Genomic DNA, 11,772 nt, shown 5'->3' on the forward strand with positions numbered 1-11,772 from the left:
CTTCTGCTGGTAATAAAAATAAAAATAATACTAATAATGATCCTTGTGAGATGTTGAAAGCGCGAATCGCAAGCTGAAACTAGTAAACATTTCATGTAACAAGACGTGAAGTGAGCATTCGGAGCATTTTTTGTAATCGTGAGAAAGATGTGTATCTTTCTAAAGAATTAATGCGAGGGCGAGTTGTAATTTGTTTATATACTGACCTGGGGCCCGTTGCATGAAACTTTTTACCTGAGAAAACTCAGGTTGTTTTTACAGGAGTTTTTGCCCTGTGCTAAAGTAATTGGCGGAAATCAGACTAACCTTAGTTTTCAGTTTTTACCAGAGTTTTCTCAGGTAAAAAGTTTTATGCAACAGGCTTCAGAAAGTAATCTTTTAAGGACTGCATTTAGTGACTCATGAATAGAATATATATCTCACGAACTAAATAATGAGAGCGCGAACCGCAAGCTTAAAATTTGTGATATTCCAACCTGAAAACTGGACATTTCATACTTCTTTTTTGTAACCAGGAATAGAATGAGTTCCTCAATAAACAATACTTGATGCGAGCGAGAAACGTGAGCCAAATTTTTCCGATTTTCCAACCTGAAAACTGGACATTCTATAGCATTCTTGTAAAAAAAATAATAATAGCTGGGAAAATAGTTTTCAGAACTGAAGTGGCTTCCCTGGGTAAATGATATCTTTATCAATATCATCATTCTAGGCCCACATGAAATTTCCAAAAGTTTGAGCACGTGATTCGCTCGCAACATCTCACAAGGATGCCCTTTTCACAGTATTGACCCAAAAGGTGAATTTTACATCTTCAGATTTGACTTTTTCCCCCAAACCGCTTGCTCTTTACGCTCGCAGAAATGAAACGTAAATATATAACTTTAGCATGTTTAGTGATCACTTAAAAAATTGTGCTCAATTTAGTTACTACAAAAACACACAACCTCTTTACACAGATGATAATCTAATGGTGAAAATATCCGTTTGCACCAAATTGCCCCTATTGGCCCCCTTTTTTTTTACTTTGCCCCCCCCCCAAAAAAAAAATACGTTCCGCCGCCATTGGCTAAAACACGCATCGTCTTCATGGCTAACTGCAAAAAGTTCTTAAAATGTCCCCTTTAGATCAGATCAGAGCTTATATATTTAAAAATTCTGTTCGCGCTTCTTGCTAGCAGTTATTATCTAAATTTAGTTACATAGGCATCTCGCTTTGAAGATCACAAACATATTGCCCATCATATTAACAAAAATATAGCTCGCGCTCGCATTATTTAAAAAGGGTTTATCATGTTATTACATATTTACTTTATTTTATAAGGATAAAGCTAATTATTGACTGTTAGGACTACCCTTTCAAAGAAACAAACAAAAATCAACTTTAAACTGCCGATCAAGGAAAATATGGCTAAAAAAAATCCCCCCCCCCTCTATTTGACGAAAGTTGGATCCGCCGGGAGGGAGGCAGGGGGCATCAAAAATGGAATAAAAAACAGGGGAATTAATATTTTCCAAAATGGGAAAGTTCCTTTTTCAAAATAAATATGCCGTTTTTCATGTTTTTTCGAAATAAAATACTCTTTTTAAAGTATACAAGTTAAGTTAAGTTTTCAGGCTGGAATATTGAAAAATTTCAGCTTGCGCTTCGCACTCTCATTCGATTGGTGAAATATGCATCCTAAAGAGGTCACTAAATGCTTTCTTTAACAGGTTCCTTTTCTGGTCAGTATGTTTAAGCTCGCGTTTTGCGCTCGTGTTAATTCTTTAGTTAGATGCACATCTTTTTAATGACAGCAGAAATCTGCTCGGATTTTAAAAAACTAATTTTCATTTTTTATTGAAATAACCTAAAGTTTAGCTTGTGATTCACGCTCGCAACACCTCGCAATAATGCCATTTTAAGAATAACTGACCACAAAAAACGTTATACAACTTCACCTTTGAATTTGTTTTACCAAGCCGCTCGCTCATTATACTCTCTCCCGAAAAATAAAGCCTAAATATACATTTTGCCATAATAAGAAGTCACTTCAAAAAAGTTATTCTCTACTTAATCACTATCAAACAGACAATGACTTCAAGCAGATGATAATCTTAAGGTGAAAATATCACCACAGTCCCAATTTTGACGTATGAGTTTCATTTTTTGGCCTTACCCCCAACGAAAATTCGTTCGGCCGCCCTTGCCTTCCCATCCTCATATGATAATTGAACGGCAACAGTGTCCCCCGCCCCCCTCCCCTTGCCTCTGCCTCTGCTTTCCCGGTTTTCATTTTTCGGATTAACGAACCTTATTTTGTTTTCGGATTAACGAACCTTATTTTGTTTTCGGATTAACGAACCTTATTTCGTTTTCGGATTAACGAACCTTCGGAAAAACGAACCTTATTTCGTTTTCGGATCAACGAACCTTCGGAATAACGAACCTTTTTTCGTTTTCGGATTAACGAACCTTCGGAACAACGAACCTTATTTCGTTTTCGGATTAACGAACCTTCGGAACAACGAACCTTATTTCGTTTTCGGATTATCGAACCTTCGGAATAACGAATCGTCGGAATTACGCCACAAATGTTCGGATTAACGAACCCTTTTTCGTTTTCGGATTAACGAACATCGAGGTATAGGCAATTTACGTGTTTCGGAATTACGAACCTTCGGAATAAAGAACCTTCGGAATTACGAAGCTTCGGAAATACGAAGTGTAACCGTTTTCATTACCTAAACCAAATTCAAATTATTGTAAAAGAACATTCGTGTACAGAGCTTCTACAGAATATGATAAATTACCCACTGATCTACGTCAACTTCCCATTCACTCTTACTTTAGAAATCGCCTTACAAACTATAAGAATTATTAAGTTGTTCCTCTTGTTTATGTTTATATATATTTACTTTGTTTTGATTTAGTTTTGTTTTGTAATTCGTTGTATCATTATCAGTGGATTATATTTCATGTTATGATTTGTCATATTGATTGTCTGACATTGCACTGGCCCCATTGAAGACCAGCAGCAATAATTATAGCTGCAGCTGAATATGGGCTACCAGCCATAGTTTTAGCTTATTTGCGTATACTGTACATTCTATTTGTAATATTGTATGATATTTTTAATCTTACGGAAATAAAAACTACAAACAACAACAATGCTATGGTTGGGTTTGAACCAACGAGGAACGTTTCATTTTATTTTTTGCTAGGGTGCTGGCATTGAAGGAAAATTTAAAAAGAAAAAAGTGGGGGGGGGGTGACTCCAAAATGAAGCTGATTTGGGTCACTAATTATTTCAGAGGCAAAAAAAAAAAGGTTTTACTAAAAAAATCATGTGATTTGAAAATTGAACGTGATTTTGGTTACATAGTCTACAGTATATGATATTTTTTAAGCATATGCCTACCTGATTTTCAAGAGGTGCTGTCTATGGTGAATAAAACACGCAGCAACCGGCCCCCCCCCCCCTCGGCAAAATATAGGTAGGGCCATGCCCCCGACCCACTGTTTCAGTCCGTACTAATCCACTAGGCCACAACACTCTGCAAGGAAGCCTGGAAGGAGATGAATGATTAAACTGGTATCCAATGATAATGGCCTCTAGAACATGATGAGTAGTAGAAGGCAAGAATGAGAATGAAAAAAAGACGAGATTCGAAAAATGCTGCAATTTTTTTAAATTGAATGTGTACTTCGGCACAAAATTGGAAACAAAATGGTTCCTATGAATAATGATTAATCAAGCAACAAATCACCGTGTAACCAAGGGTTTACTGACGGTTGGTCTAATATCACTTGGTCCAATCTTCAGATGGGCTAAACCCACTTAGTCCAATTCTCATTTGGTCTAATGATCACAAGGTCTAATAGCCAATTAGTCTAATGACCACTTGGTCTAATAGCCAATTGGTCTAATGACCACTTGGTCTAATAACCACTTGGTCTAATAGTCAATTGGTCTAATGGCCATTTGGTGTAATGCCCAGTTAGACTGATCGTCACTTGGTCCAATTTTCGTTTTGTCTAATTGCCATTTCGTCGAATGTATTTCATTGTCACTTGGTCTTATTGCATTTGGTCTAATACCAGTTCGTCTAATCCCCACTTGGTCTATATTCATTTTGTCTATATTGCAGTTGGTCTAATGTAAAGTTGGTTTAATTTCTTCTTCGGCTAATTTATACTTTGCCTAATTTCCAGACAGTCTAACATTCATTTCGTCTACATATTTGTCTAATTTCCATTTTGGATAACGGTTTATTGGGCTATCCCCATTAGGCCACCATGCTTACAGTTTATTCATGTCATTTGTGTTTTTCTTTTTTTTTAACCTGAACACTGTGAAAATTCAACATTGCATTGCATGTTGTCCGCTCTAGGCCTTAAGTTATATCAGGCCTATCCATTTTCTTAAATGTAAATGAGAAATGAGAGATGTTGGAGAAGGAACAATGAAAAAATAAGAACAATCGAAAAATAAATTAAGAGGAAATAAGAATGATAAATGTTGAATGAAGAAGCCTTACATTAAAAGAAAAGATGATGAAGAATGAAGAAGAAGAAGATCAACAACAAGAAGAAGACGAAGATTAAGAGAAAGAAAAGGGGAAAAACAAGAAAGCAAAAAGGGCAGAAAGGGAAGAGAAAAAAGGGAAAGGGGAGAGAAAATGAAGAAGGAAAAGGGAGAGGGAAAAGAAAAGGGAAGGAGGAGAGAGAGAAAAGGAAGGAAAGAAGGAAGAAAGAGAGAGACAAAGAAGGAATTAAATGGAGAGGGGACAGAAGGGAAGAGAAAAAAAAGAAGGAAAAGAAAGGAGATAGAGGAAAGAAAAAGAAGGGGAAAAGTGAGAAAGAAAAAGAGAAATAAAGAGAGAGAAAATGAAGAAAAGAACAAAAAATGAACGTCATTTTTTGTTCTTTTGTTCTTTTAAGAGAGGGGATAGGAAAAAAAGGAGAAAGAAAACTAACAAATAATAGAAAAGGGTGAAAAGAAACATAAGACATCGACATTTTTTTTACCTTGCTACCACATACAAAACTGCAATTCTTTCAAATACAATTATTGTTGTAAACCACCTTCATAATCTTAGGAATCGCGCGCCCGTTGGCCCCTCCCCCAATCCATTTGAAGGCGGGGGAGGCGGAGAAGTAGAACAAAAACACAAAATTAGAAGATAAAATGAATGACTACCATTAGCGTACCTACGGGGGGGGAGACTCCCCTCCCCCTAGACATATATTTGGTCGAAATATATAAAATCAAATCATTTATTTAGGAAGATATCCATCTTTTTCATTATTTGTAGGTTTAAATCTTAAAAAAAAAATAGCTCGCGTATTGCGCTCACATTGCTTATTGAGATAAAATGCTTGTTCTTTATTTCAAAAGTGCTTGAAAGATCCAGTGTTCATATCTGAATATAAACAAAATTCATTTCGAGCTTCGCGCTCGCATCAGTAATATGGTTGAGTCAGATACTATCCTGTTGACGAAGATGACTTTTTGGTCGGAAAAAATCAGGATACGCTTCGCGCTCACATTAATCAAAATTTAGTTAGATAGCTAGCCTGTCCTTGATTTTAAAATATGCTAATAATACAAATTTTTAGGCCGGAAATAACATATCTTCAGCACAGACTTCGCGCTCGAATCTAATATTGTTTAGTAAAATTCCTATCCTGTTCATGATTTCAAAAACTGTTACGATTGTCCAGTTTTTAGGTTGGAAAATACAAGCTTTCAGCTCGAGCTTCGCGCCCACATGAATTGTTTAGATTCCTATCCTGTTCATATTTTTTAAGTGCTAAGAATGTCCAGTTTTTAGGTTGGGCAATCAAAAATTTTCAGCTCGCGCTTCACGCTCACATTAATTGTGTAGATTCCTATCCTGTTCATATTCTTTTTAAAGTGCTATGAATGTCCAGTTTTTAGGTTGGGCAATCAAAAATTTTCAGCTCGCGCTTCACGCTCACATTAATTGTTTAGATTCTTATTCCGTTCATTATTAAGTGCTATGAATGTCCAGTTTTTAGGTTGGGCAATCAAAAATTTTCAGCTCGCGCTTCACGCTCGCATTAATTGTTTAGATTCCTATCCTGTTCATATTCTTTTTAAAGTGCTATGAATGTCCAGTTTTTAGGTTGGAAAATAAAAAAACTTTCAGCCTGCGCTCGCATCTATTATTAAGTTAAATTCCTATCCTGTTCATGATTTGACAAATTGTTACGAATGTCTGGTTTTTAGGTTGGAAAATCTTTAGCTCGCGCTTAGCGCTAGCATTATTTTATTAGATTCCTATCCTGTTCATGATTTTTATAAAACTGTTAAGAATGTCCAGTTTTTAGGTTGGAAAATAAAAAAAACTTTCAGTTTGCGCTCGCATCTATTATTTAGTTGAATTCCTATTCTGTTCATGATTTGAACAAGTGTTACGAATGTCCAGTTTTTAGGTAGGAAAATAAACTTTCAGCTCGCGCTTCGCGCTCGCATTAATTGTTTAGGTAAGTTCGAATCTAGTTCATGATCACAAAAAAAATAGAATGTTCAATTTCCAGGTCACTATTTATGAAATATCAACATATTTGGGGTCGCGCTTCGCGCTCGCATTATTTATTGAGGCCTTTCATCTTTAGTTAGGAATACCTCCCCTCTTCGAAATATATATATAATGTAAGGGGCTTTTATTATGGTATTAATTTTTTTATGCAACTGTAGCTAACCTTTATTGTGTTCTTGTTGAATATTTGGTTCAATTAGTGTCCCTTGGCGCTTCATTATTAGCTTTAGGAATCTCCCTCCTACGTTGGTTTTTACTTCAGAATTGTAAGGTGTGTTAAACCAGATGACTTTTCTACTTCTGTTTCTTGTTTTTCTTCCTTCTTCTACTACATGGTCTGGTGTATTTGATGGTCTTGTCATACCGGCTCCTTTTCAGCTGTTCAGGGCGTCGTCGTATGCTGGCGCTGCTTTCTTGAATAAGTCTTCGTTAGAAGACAGTGTCTAGAGGCGCAGGTATTTGGTTGAGGATAGGGGGTGTATGGTTGGATATATGCTCTGCTTTATCATGTTTATACAGCATTGAGCACTTTGCACAATCATCGGGATCTACACATCTAAGGATTATGTATATATATTAACATTGGTACAGATCCATTTAAGCAAATGACGATAAAACTGTCGAAAAATATTTTCGCTTGAGTGAACACCACTTACTTTTAAAAAAATAGTGAAAAATGATTTGCGCAAGACTTTGAAATAGTTAGGCAAATAAAATTAGACCTTAATCATGAAGAAAACGAGGAATTTAGCTAGTAAAATTGATTTGAAGATATCTTTTACCTTTTCAAACTTGTTTCCTTGCCCAAAACACTTCAAAGAGTGCATTGCGCCCCACCCCACTCCCCCACACAACGAGACGATATCTGCTTTACACTGAGCTGTGATTTACACGAAATGGCTTAGGCTTGATTTTCATTTTGTTGATCATTAATCAGCTTGGGAAAAGTGTGGAGAAACAAGTATTAAATGAAAAATGAAATGTAAACCCACTTTAAATGATAAAAACTCAGTGAAAAAATGCTGGAGATGTCTGATATAAACCTTTGTTCAGATTCAGTTATGTCCTCAGATCCAGCTGGCACAAAAAGGTAAATGTTGTGCTTACTAAATGTCGCAATTTCAATTTGGGTGGCAAAATTGTTACAAAATGCTTGAATGTATCCGTTTATTTCTATTAACTAAAAGTGCAAGGGAAATGTATCGCAGGGTAAGTTTGATTTCGCCCTTTCCCCTTGACTCAGCGTGAAAACGAGCATTTCTGCGCAAACAGATTTCTGCGAGCTTTACAAAAATGGACAGCGCTCACTCAAGTGTAACTTTCTGTTAAAACGTTTACTTTCGTTGGATAGATGAAACCCAAACCCACGATTATATGTGAAAAAATTACCCACATGTTGCATATTTTTGAATTCCCAGGGCATTTTCAAAGTGTAAGCTTTTTTTTGATACGCACTGTATATATATATACATATATATATATATATATATATATATATATATATATATATATATATATATATATATATATATATATATGCATATATATTTACAGAGTCAACTACCTCTAACATTCGTGTTTGCAAGAACCCTCTCTTTCTCCTTTTGAAGCTTAGCTTGAAATCTCTCGAATAGAAAGAAAACGTATATCACTGCCGTTTGTCACTACCGAGAAAAAATGATTGCCAATCTACACCCTTTTTGTAATATTTTAACAAAGTTCTTAAAAAAATCATTTTCTGCAGGGTATTCGTTGATTTGCGATAACTTCACTTCTGCTTGTGCTATGACCTCCATTTTCCTTTTCAAAGAAAGTAAATGAAAATCATGATGAATTTTGCTGGCAGGTTAGTGTCCTAAAAGTCACTCCTTCATGTCAAAAATGGTACTTGAAGTTAAAGTGTTTCATTTGTCTTGCCCTGGAAAGTCAGCAAACATGTTTGTGCAGTATGCATTATACGCTAATTAAGCTATTGAATGCATTTTTGTTCCTGTGTAAAATCTCGATAATACCACGCTCGATTCATTTTCCTTGTTCACAACTTATTCACAAATGATGGGTAATTGGGTATCTTCCTACAATAATTTGACATTCTGATCTGAAACTTTATACTTTAAGCACGTTTAAAGGGGTACTCCAGACTGAATGTAAAATGGTTTGAACACATGAGGAAAAATCAGGCGAACAAAACAATGGAGATTTGATCAAAATCGGACAAGAAATATCAAAGTTTTTGCATTTTAAAGATTTGTATTATTCTGGTGAAACAGTTTAAGGCATGTCTTTATGAATATCCAATAATCAAACTGATGATGTCATAACCCCACTTGTTCTTTCGTATTTTATCATATAAAATTAGGTTTATTCAGGCCCTTCATTATGGTCAGGATAATTGAGTGCGGTTTCCGAGGATGGAAAGACGCAGGAAATACAAAAGAGTTAAAGGATGACCCGCAACACTCATTTAAAAGTTCCTGTTCATGCAGCGGCGGTGCCACAGAGGTTGAAGGGGGCAGGGCGACTGTCCCCTATAATTTTACAAGAAGCGGAAGGGGTGGAGAAATTGGAAGCTGGGAAAGAAGAAAATAAAATGTATAAGCCATGTAACTATATATTTCCCCTACAATTCTATTGAGAAACAAAATTAGTTCGACTCCCCCAACCTTTAAATCTTTTTCATGATTCATTGGTGATTTGGCATCCAAGTAGGTATCGACAGGATGTATGGATACTCTTTTTTCCACTTTTAAGAATGGCATCAAATCATTAATGTTGATCAACAAATCGTTCTAATGTTATTCCACAGCGAGTGCTTCAATATATCTTTATATTGAATATGTTTATAGTAATACAGGTTGGTTTGGAAACACACACAATTATGGCAATCATGTTGTCAAATTTTTATTGACGAAATACGTTCCTCGCTACGCTGCAATAACAGCACCCACTTACCTTCAGACGGTCGTGTGCTATTTTAACAGACACAAAATCATAATTTTTTTTATAAACAATTTTTTTACACCTTGTTACCAATAATGCATATAGCATTTCCATTTATTTGAAAGCAGGATAAAAGAGCATTGTAGATTAAATGCCTTGCTCACGGGCATAGGTGCCGCGGCCGGGGATCGAACCCCGGACTCTTTCATGTAAAGCCAGGCGCCTCAGACCACTCGGCCACGGCACCTCCACAATCATAATTGTAATATTATGCATTCATGTAGCGCCATCTGTCCAGAAATAATATACCCCGAGGCGCATTTTTATTATCATTATTACCATGCCTTTAGCACAAACTGTCTTTCAGCGCTCGGCTCATTCAAGGAATTAATCCTGCCGGCAACCCATTCACCTCACCTGGGTTAAGTGCAGCACAATGTATGCAAATTTCCTGCTGAAGGAAAGCACGCCATGACTGAGATTCTATAAAAAACCTGACCAAATATCTTTATAACCAGATGAGGAATAATACAACTCCCTCGATGACATAAGGGTGTATGTATAAAGAAGGAGTAAGAGGCTGTGTATCTGGTATCTCGCTCTTTCCTTCGCTCTCGCTCTCTTTTCTCCCTCGCGAGCAAAAGTACATCTCAAAAGATCAATCAAATCCCACTGCAAGTTGCTGTAATAAGTGTTCGGACGAATCACAATTCATTTTATGTTTATTTCTAACGTGTCCCCCCCAAAAAAAAATTGTTTTGATAACTTTTTTTTTTTGCTTGTCAAAAAATTTTGGTGGCGCTTGTCCAATTTTTTACCTGTGTCCATCCCAAAATTTCAGGTGGACACCCCCTAAACTTTTTGGCTTCCGCCGCCAATGCCCCAATATATTCCAGTGGTCAATCTACAGAGGTAGGGGGTTTAACCCCCCCCCCTCCTTGTACTGCCAAGTAAAAAAAAGTGATGACCTTTATATATACTTTGGAGCCAACCCGAAATTACCATTATTTTATAGTGTACCTTTATTTTTTTTTTTGCTTGTAAAAACTCTTGGTACCAAAATGGCCTTCATTGGTAGTAGATCATTTTTTTTCTTTCCATGTGTTTGCTTGTCTAATTTCTCGGTCAAATCCCCTCCTTGAAAAAGGGGGTTAATTGCGCCCCTTTATTCTAAGCTGCACTAAAACAAAAAATCCTGAAATATCACAGTTACTACGCAATGGATGTCAGTTGTCTGAAGACATTGGTCATTTGGTTAACAAGACGGTTGACCACATGTATACACATATTATAATAATCATGACAGTACAAAAAGTGAAATGGATGCTCTGTCGCTTATCTGACCCTGCAACTATATAGGCACTTCACTGGACTAATCCTCGTGTAAATTTGCCCTTAGCGGGCAAATAGATGATCTTAAGAGTCCTCAAATACACTCTTCACCAGGGGTAAATGAGACGACAAACCGAAGGGGGTTTTAACTTGTGATACGATTACTGAAATTGGCGCTAAAGAACATTGAAAGTCCTCTTTTTAATTAAAAAAAAAACCCCAGAAAATCACAAGATTGTTGCCCTTTTCTGTCAAAATAATTTGATAATGTATCAGATGACAGTTTGAGTGTATACATTTTAGATTTAAGATATTTCCGTCTAATCATTCTTTTGTCTCATAATCACACTTAAAAGTTATTCTCATACATAATTAGTATTCAGACACTTTTGGTTTTTCCCCAGTAACGTAGATCGTATATTATGTTCGACACCTTTATGATTGTGATCAAGGAAGCAAAGAACGCATATGATTGAATGCAGTCATTTAAGATTTATCAAAGCGTGTACTGCCTTTTTAAGTCACGAAACCGATTTTTAGACATAAAACAGCATTACACGTTTTGATAAATCTTAAATGACTGCATTCAATCTGCGTTCTTTGCTTCCTTGATAAACCTAAAGATATCGAACATAATATGCGATCTACCATAGTGGGGAAAAAACAACAGTGTCTGAATACTAATTATGTAAAGAGAATAACTTTTAAGGTTCCATGACTTTTGCTCCGGCGACAATTATTGCTTCGATAGAAAATCTGTACATTAAGCGAAATATAAAACCATACCTCTAAAACTAATCAAACCCTTATCCTAATCTGTCCAGTATTCTGAACCAAAATCTCTATAGCAATCCTTACTCTAATCATATGCCTTCTGAAATATCAAGACCGGAGTAATTGTCGCAGGAGCAAATGTCGTGCAGTCACCAAAACAGTCGTAAGGTTTTCGGG

The sequence above is a fragment of the Lytechinus variegatus genome, chromosome 1 (genome assembly GCF_018143015.1).
Source record: "Lytechinus variegatus isolate NC3 chromosome 1, Lvar_3.0, whole genome shotgun sequence".
Taxonomy (NCBI): domain Eukaryota; kingdom Metazoa; phylum Echinodermata; class Echinoidea; order Temnopleuroida; family Toxopneustidae; genus Lytechinus; species Lytechinus variegatus.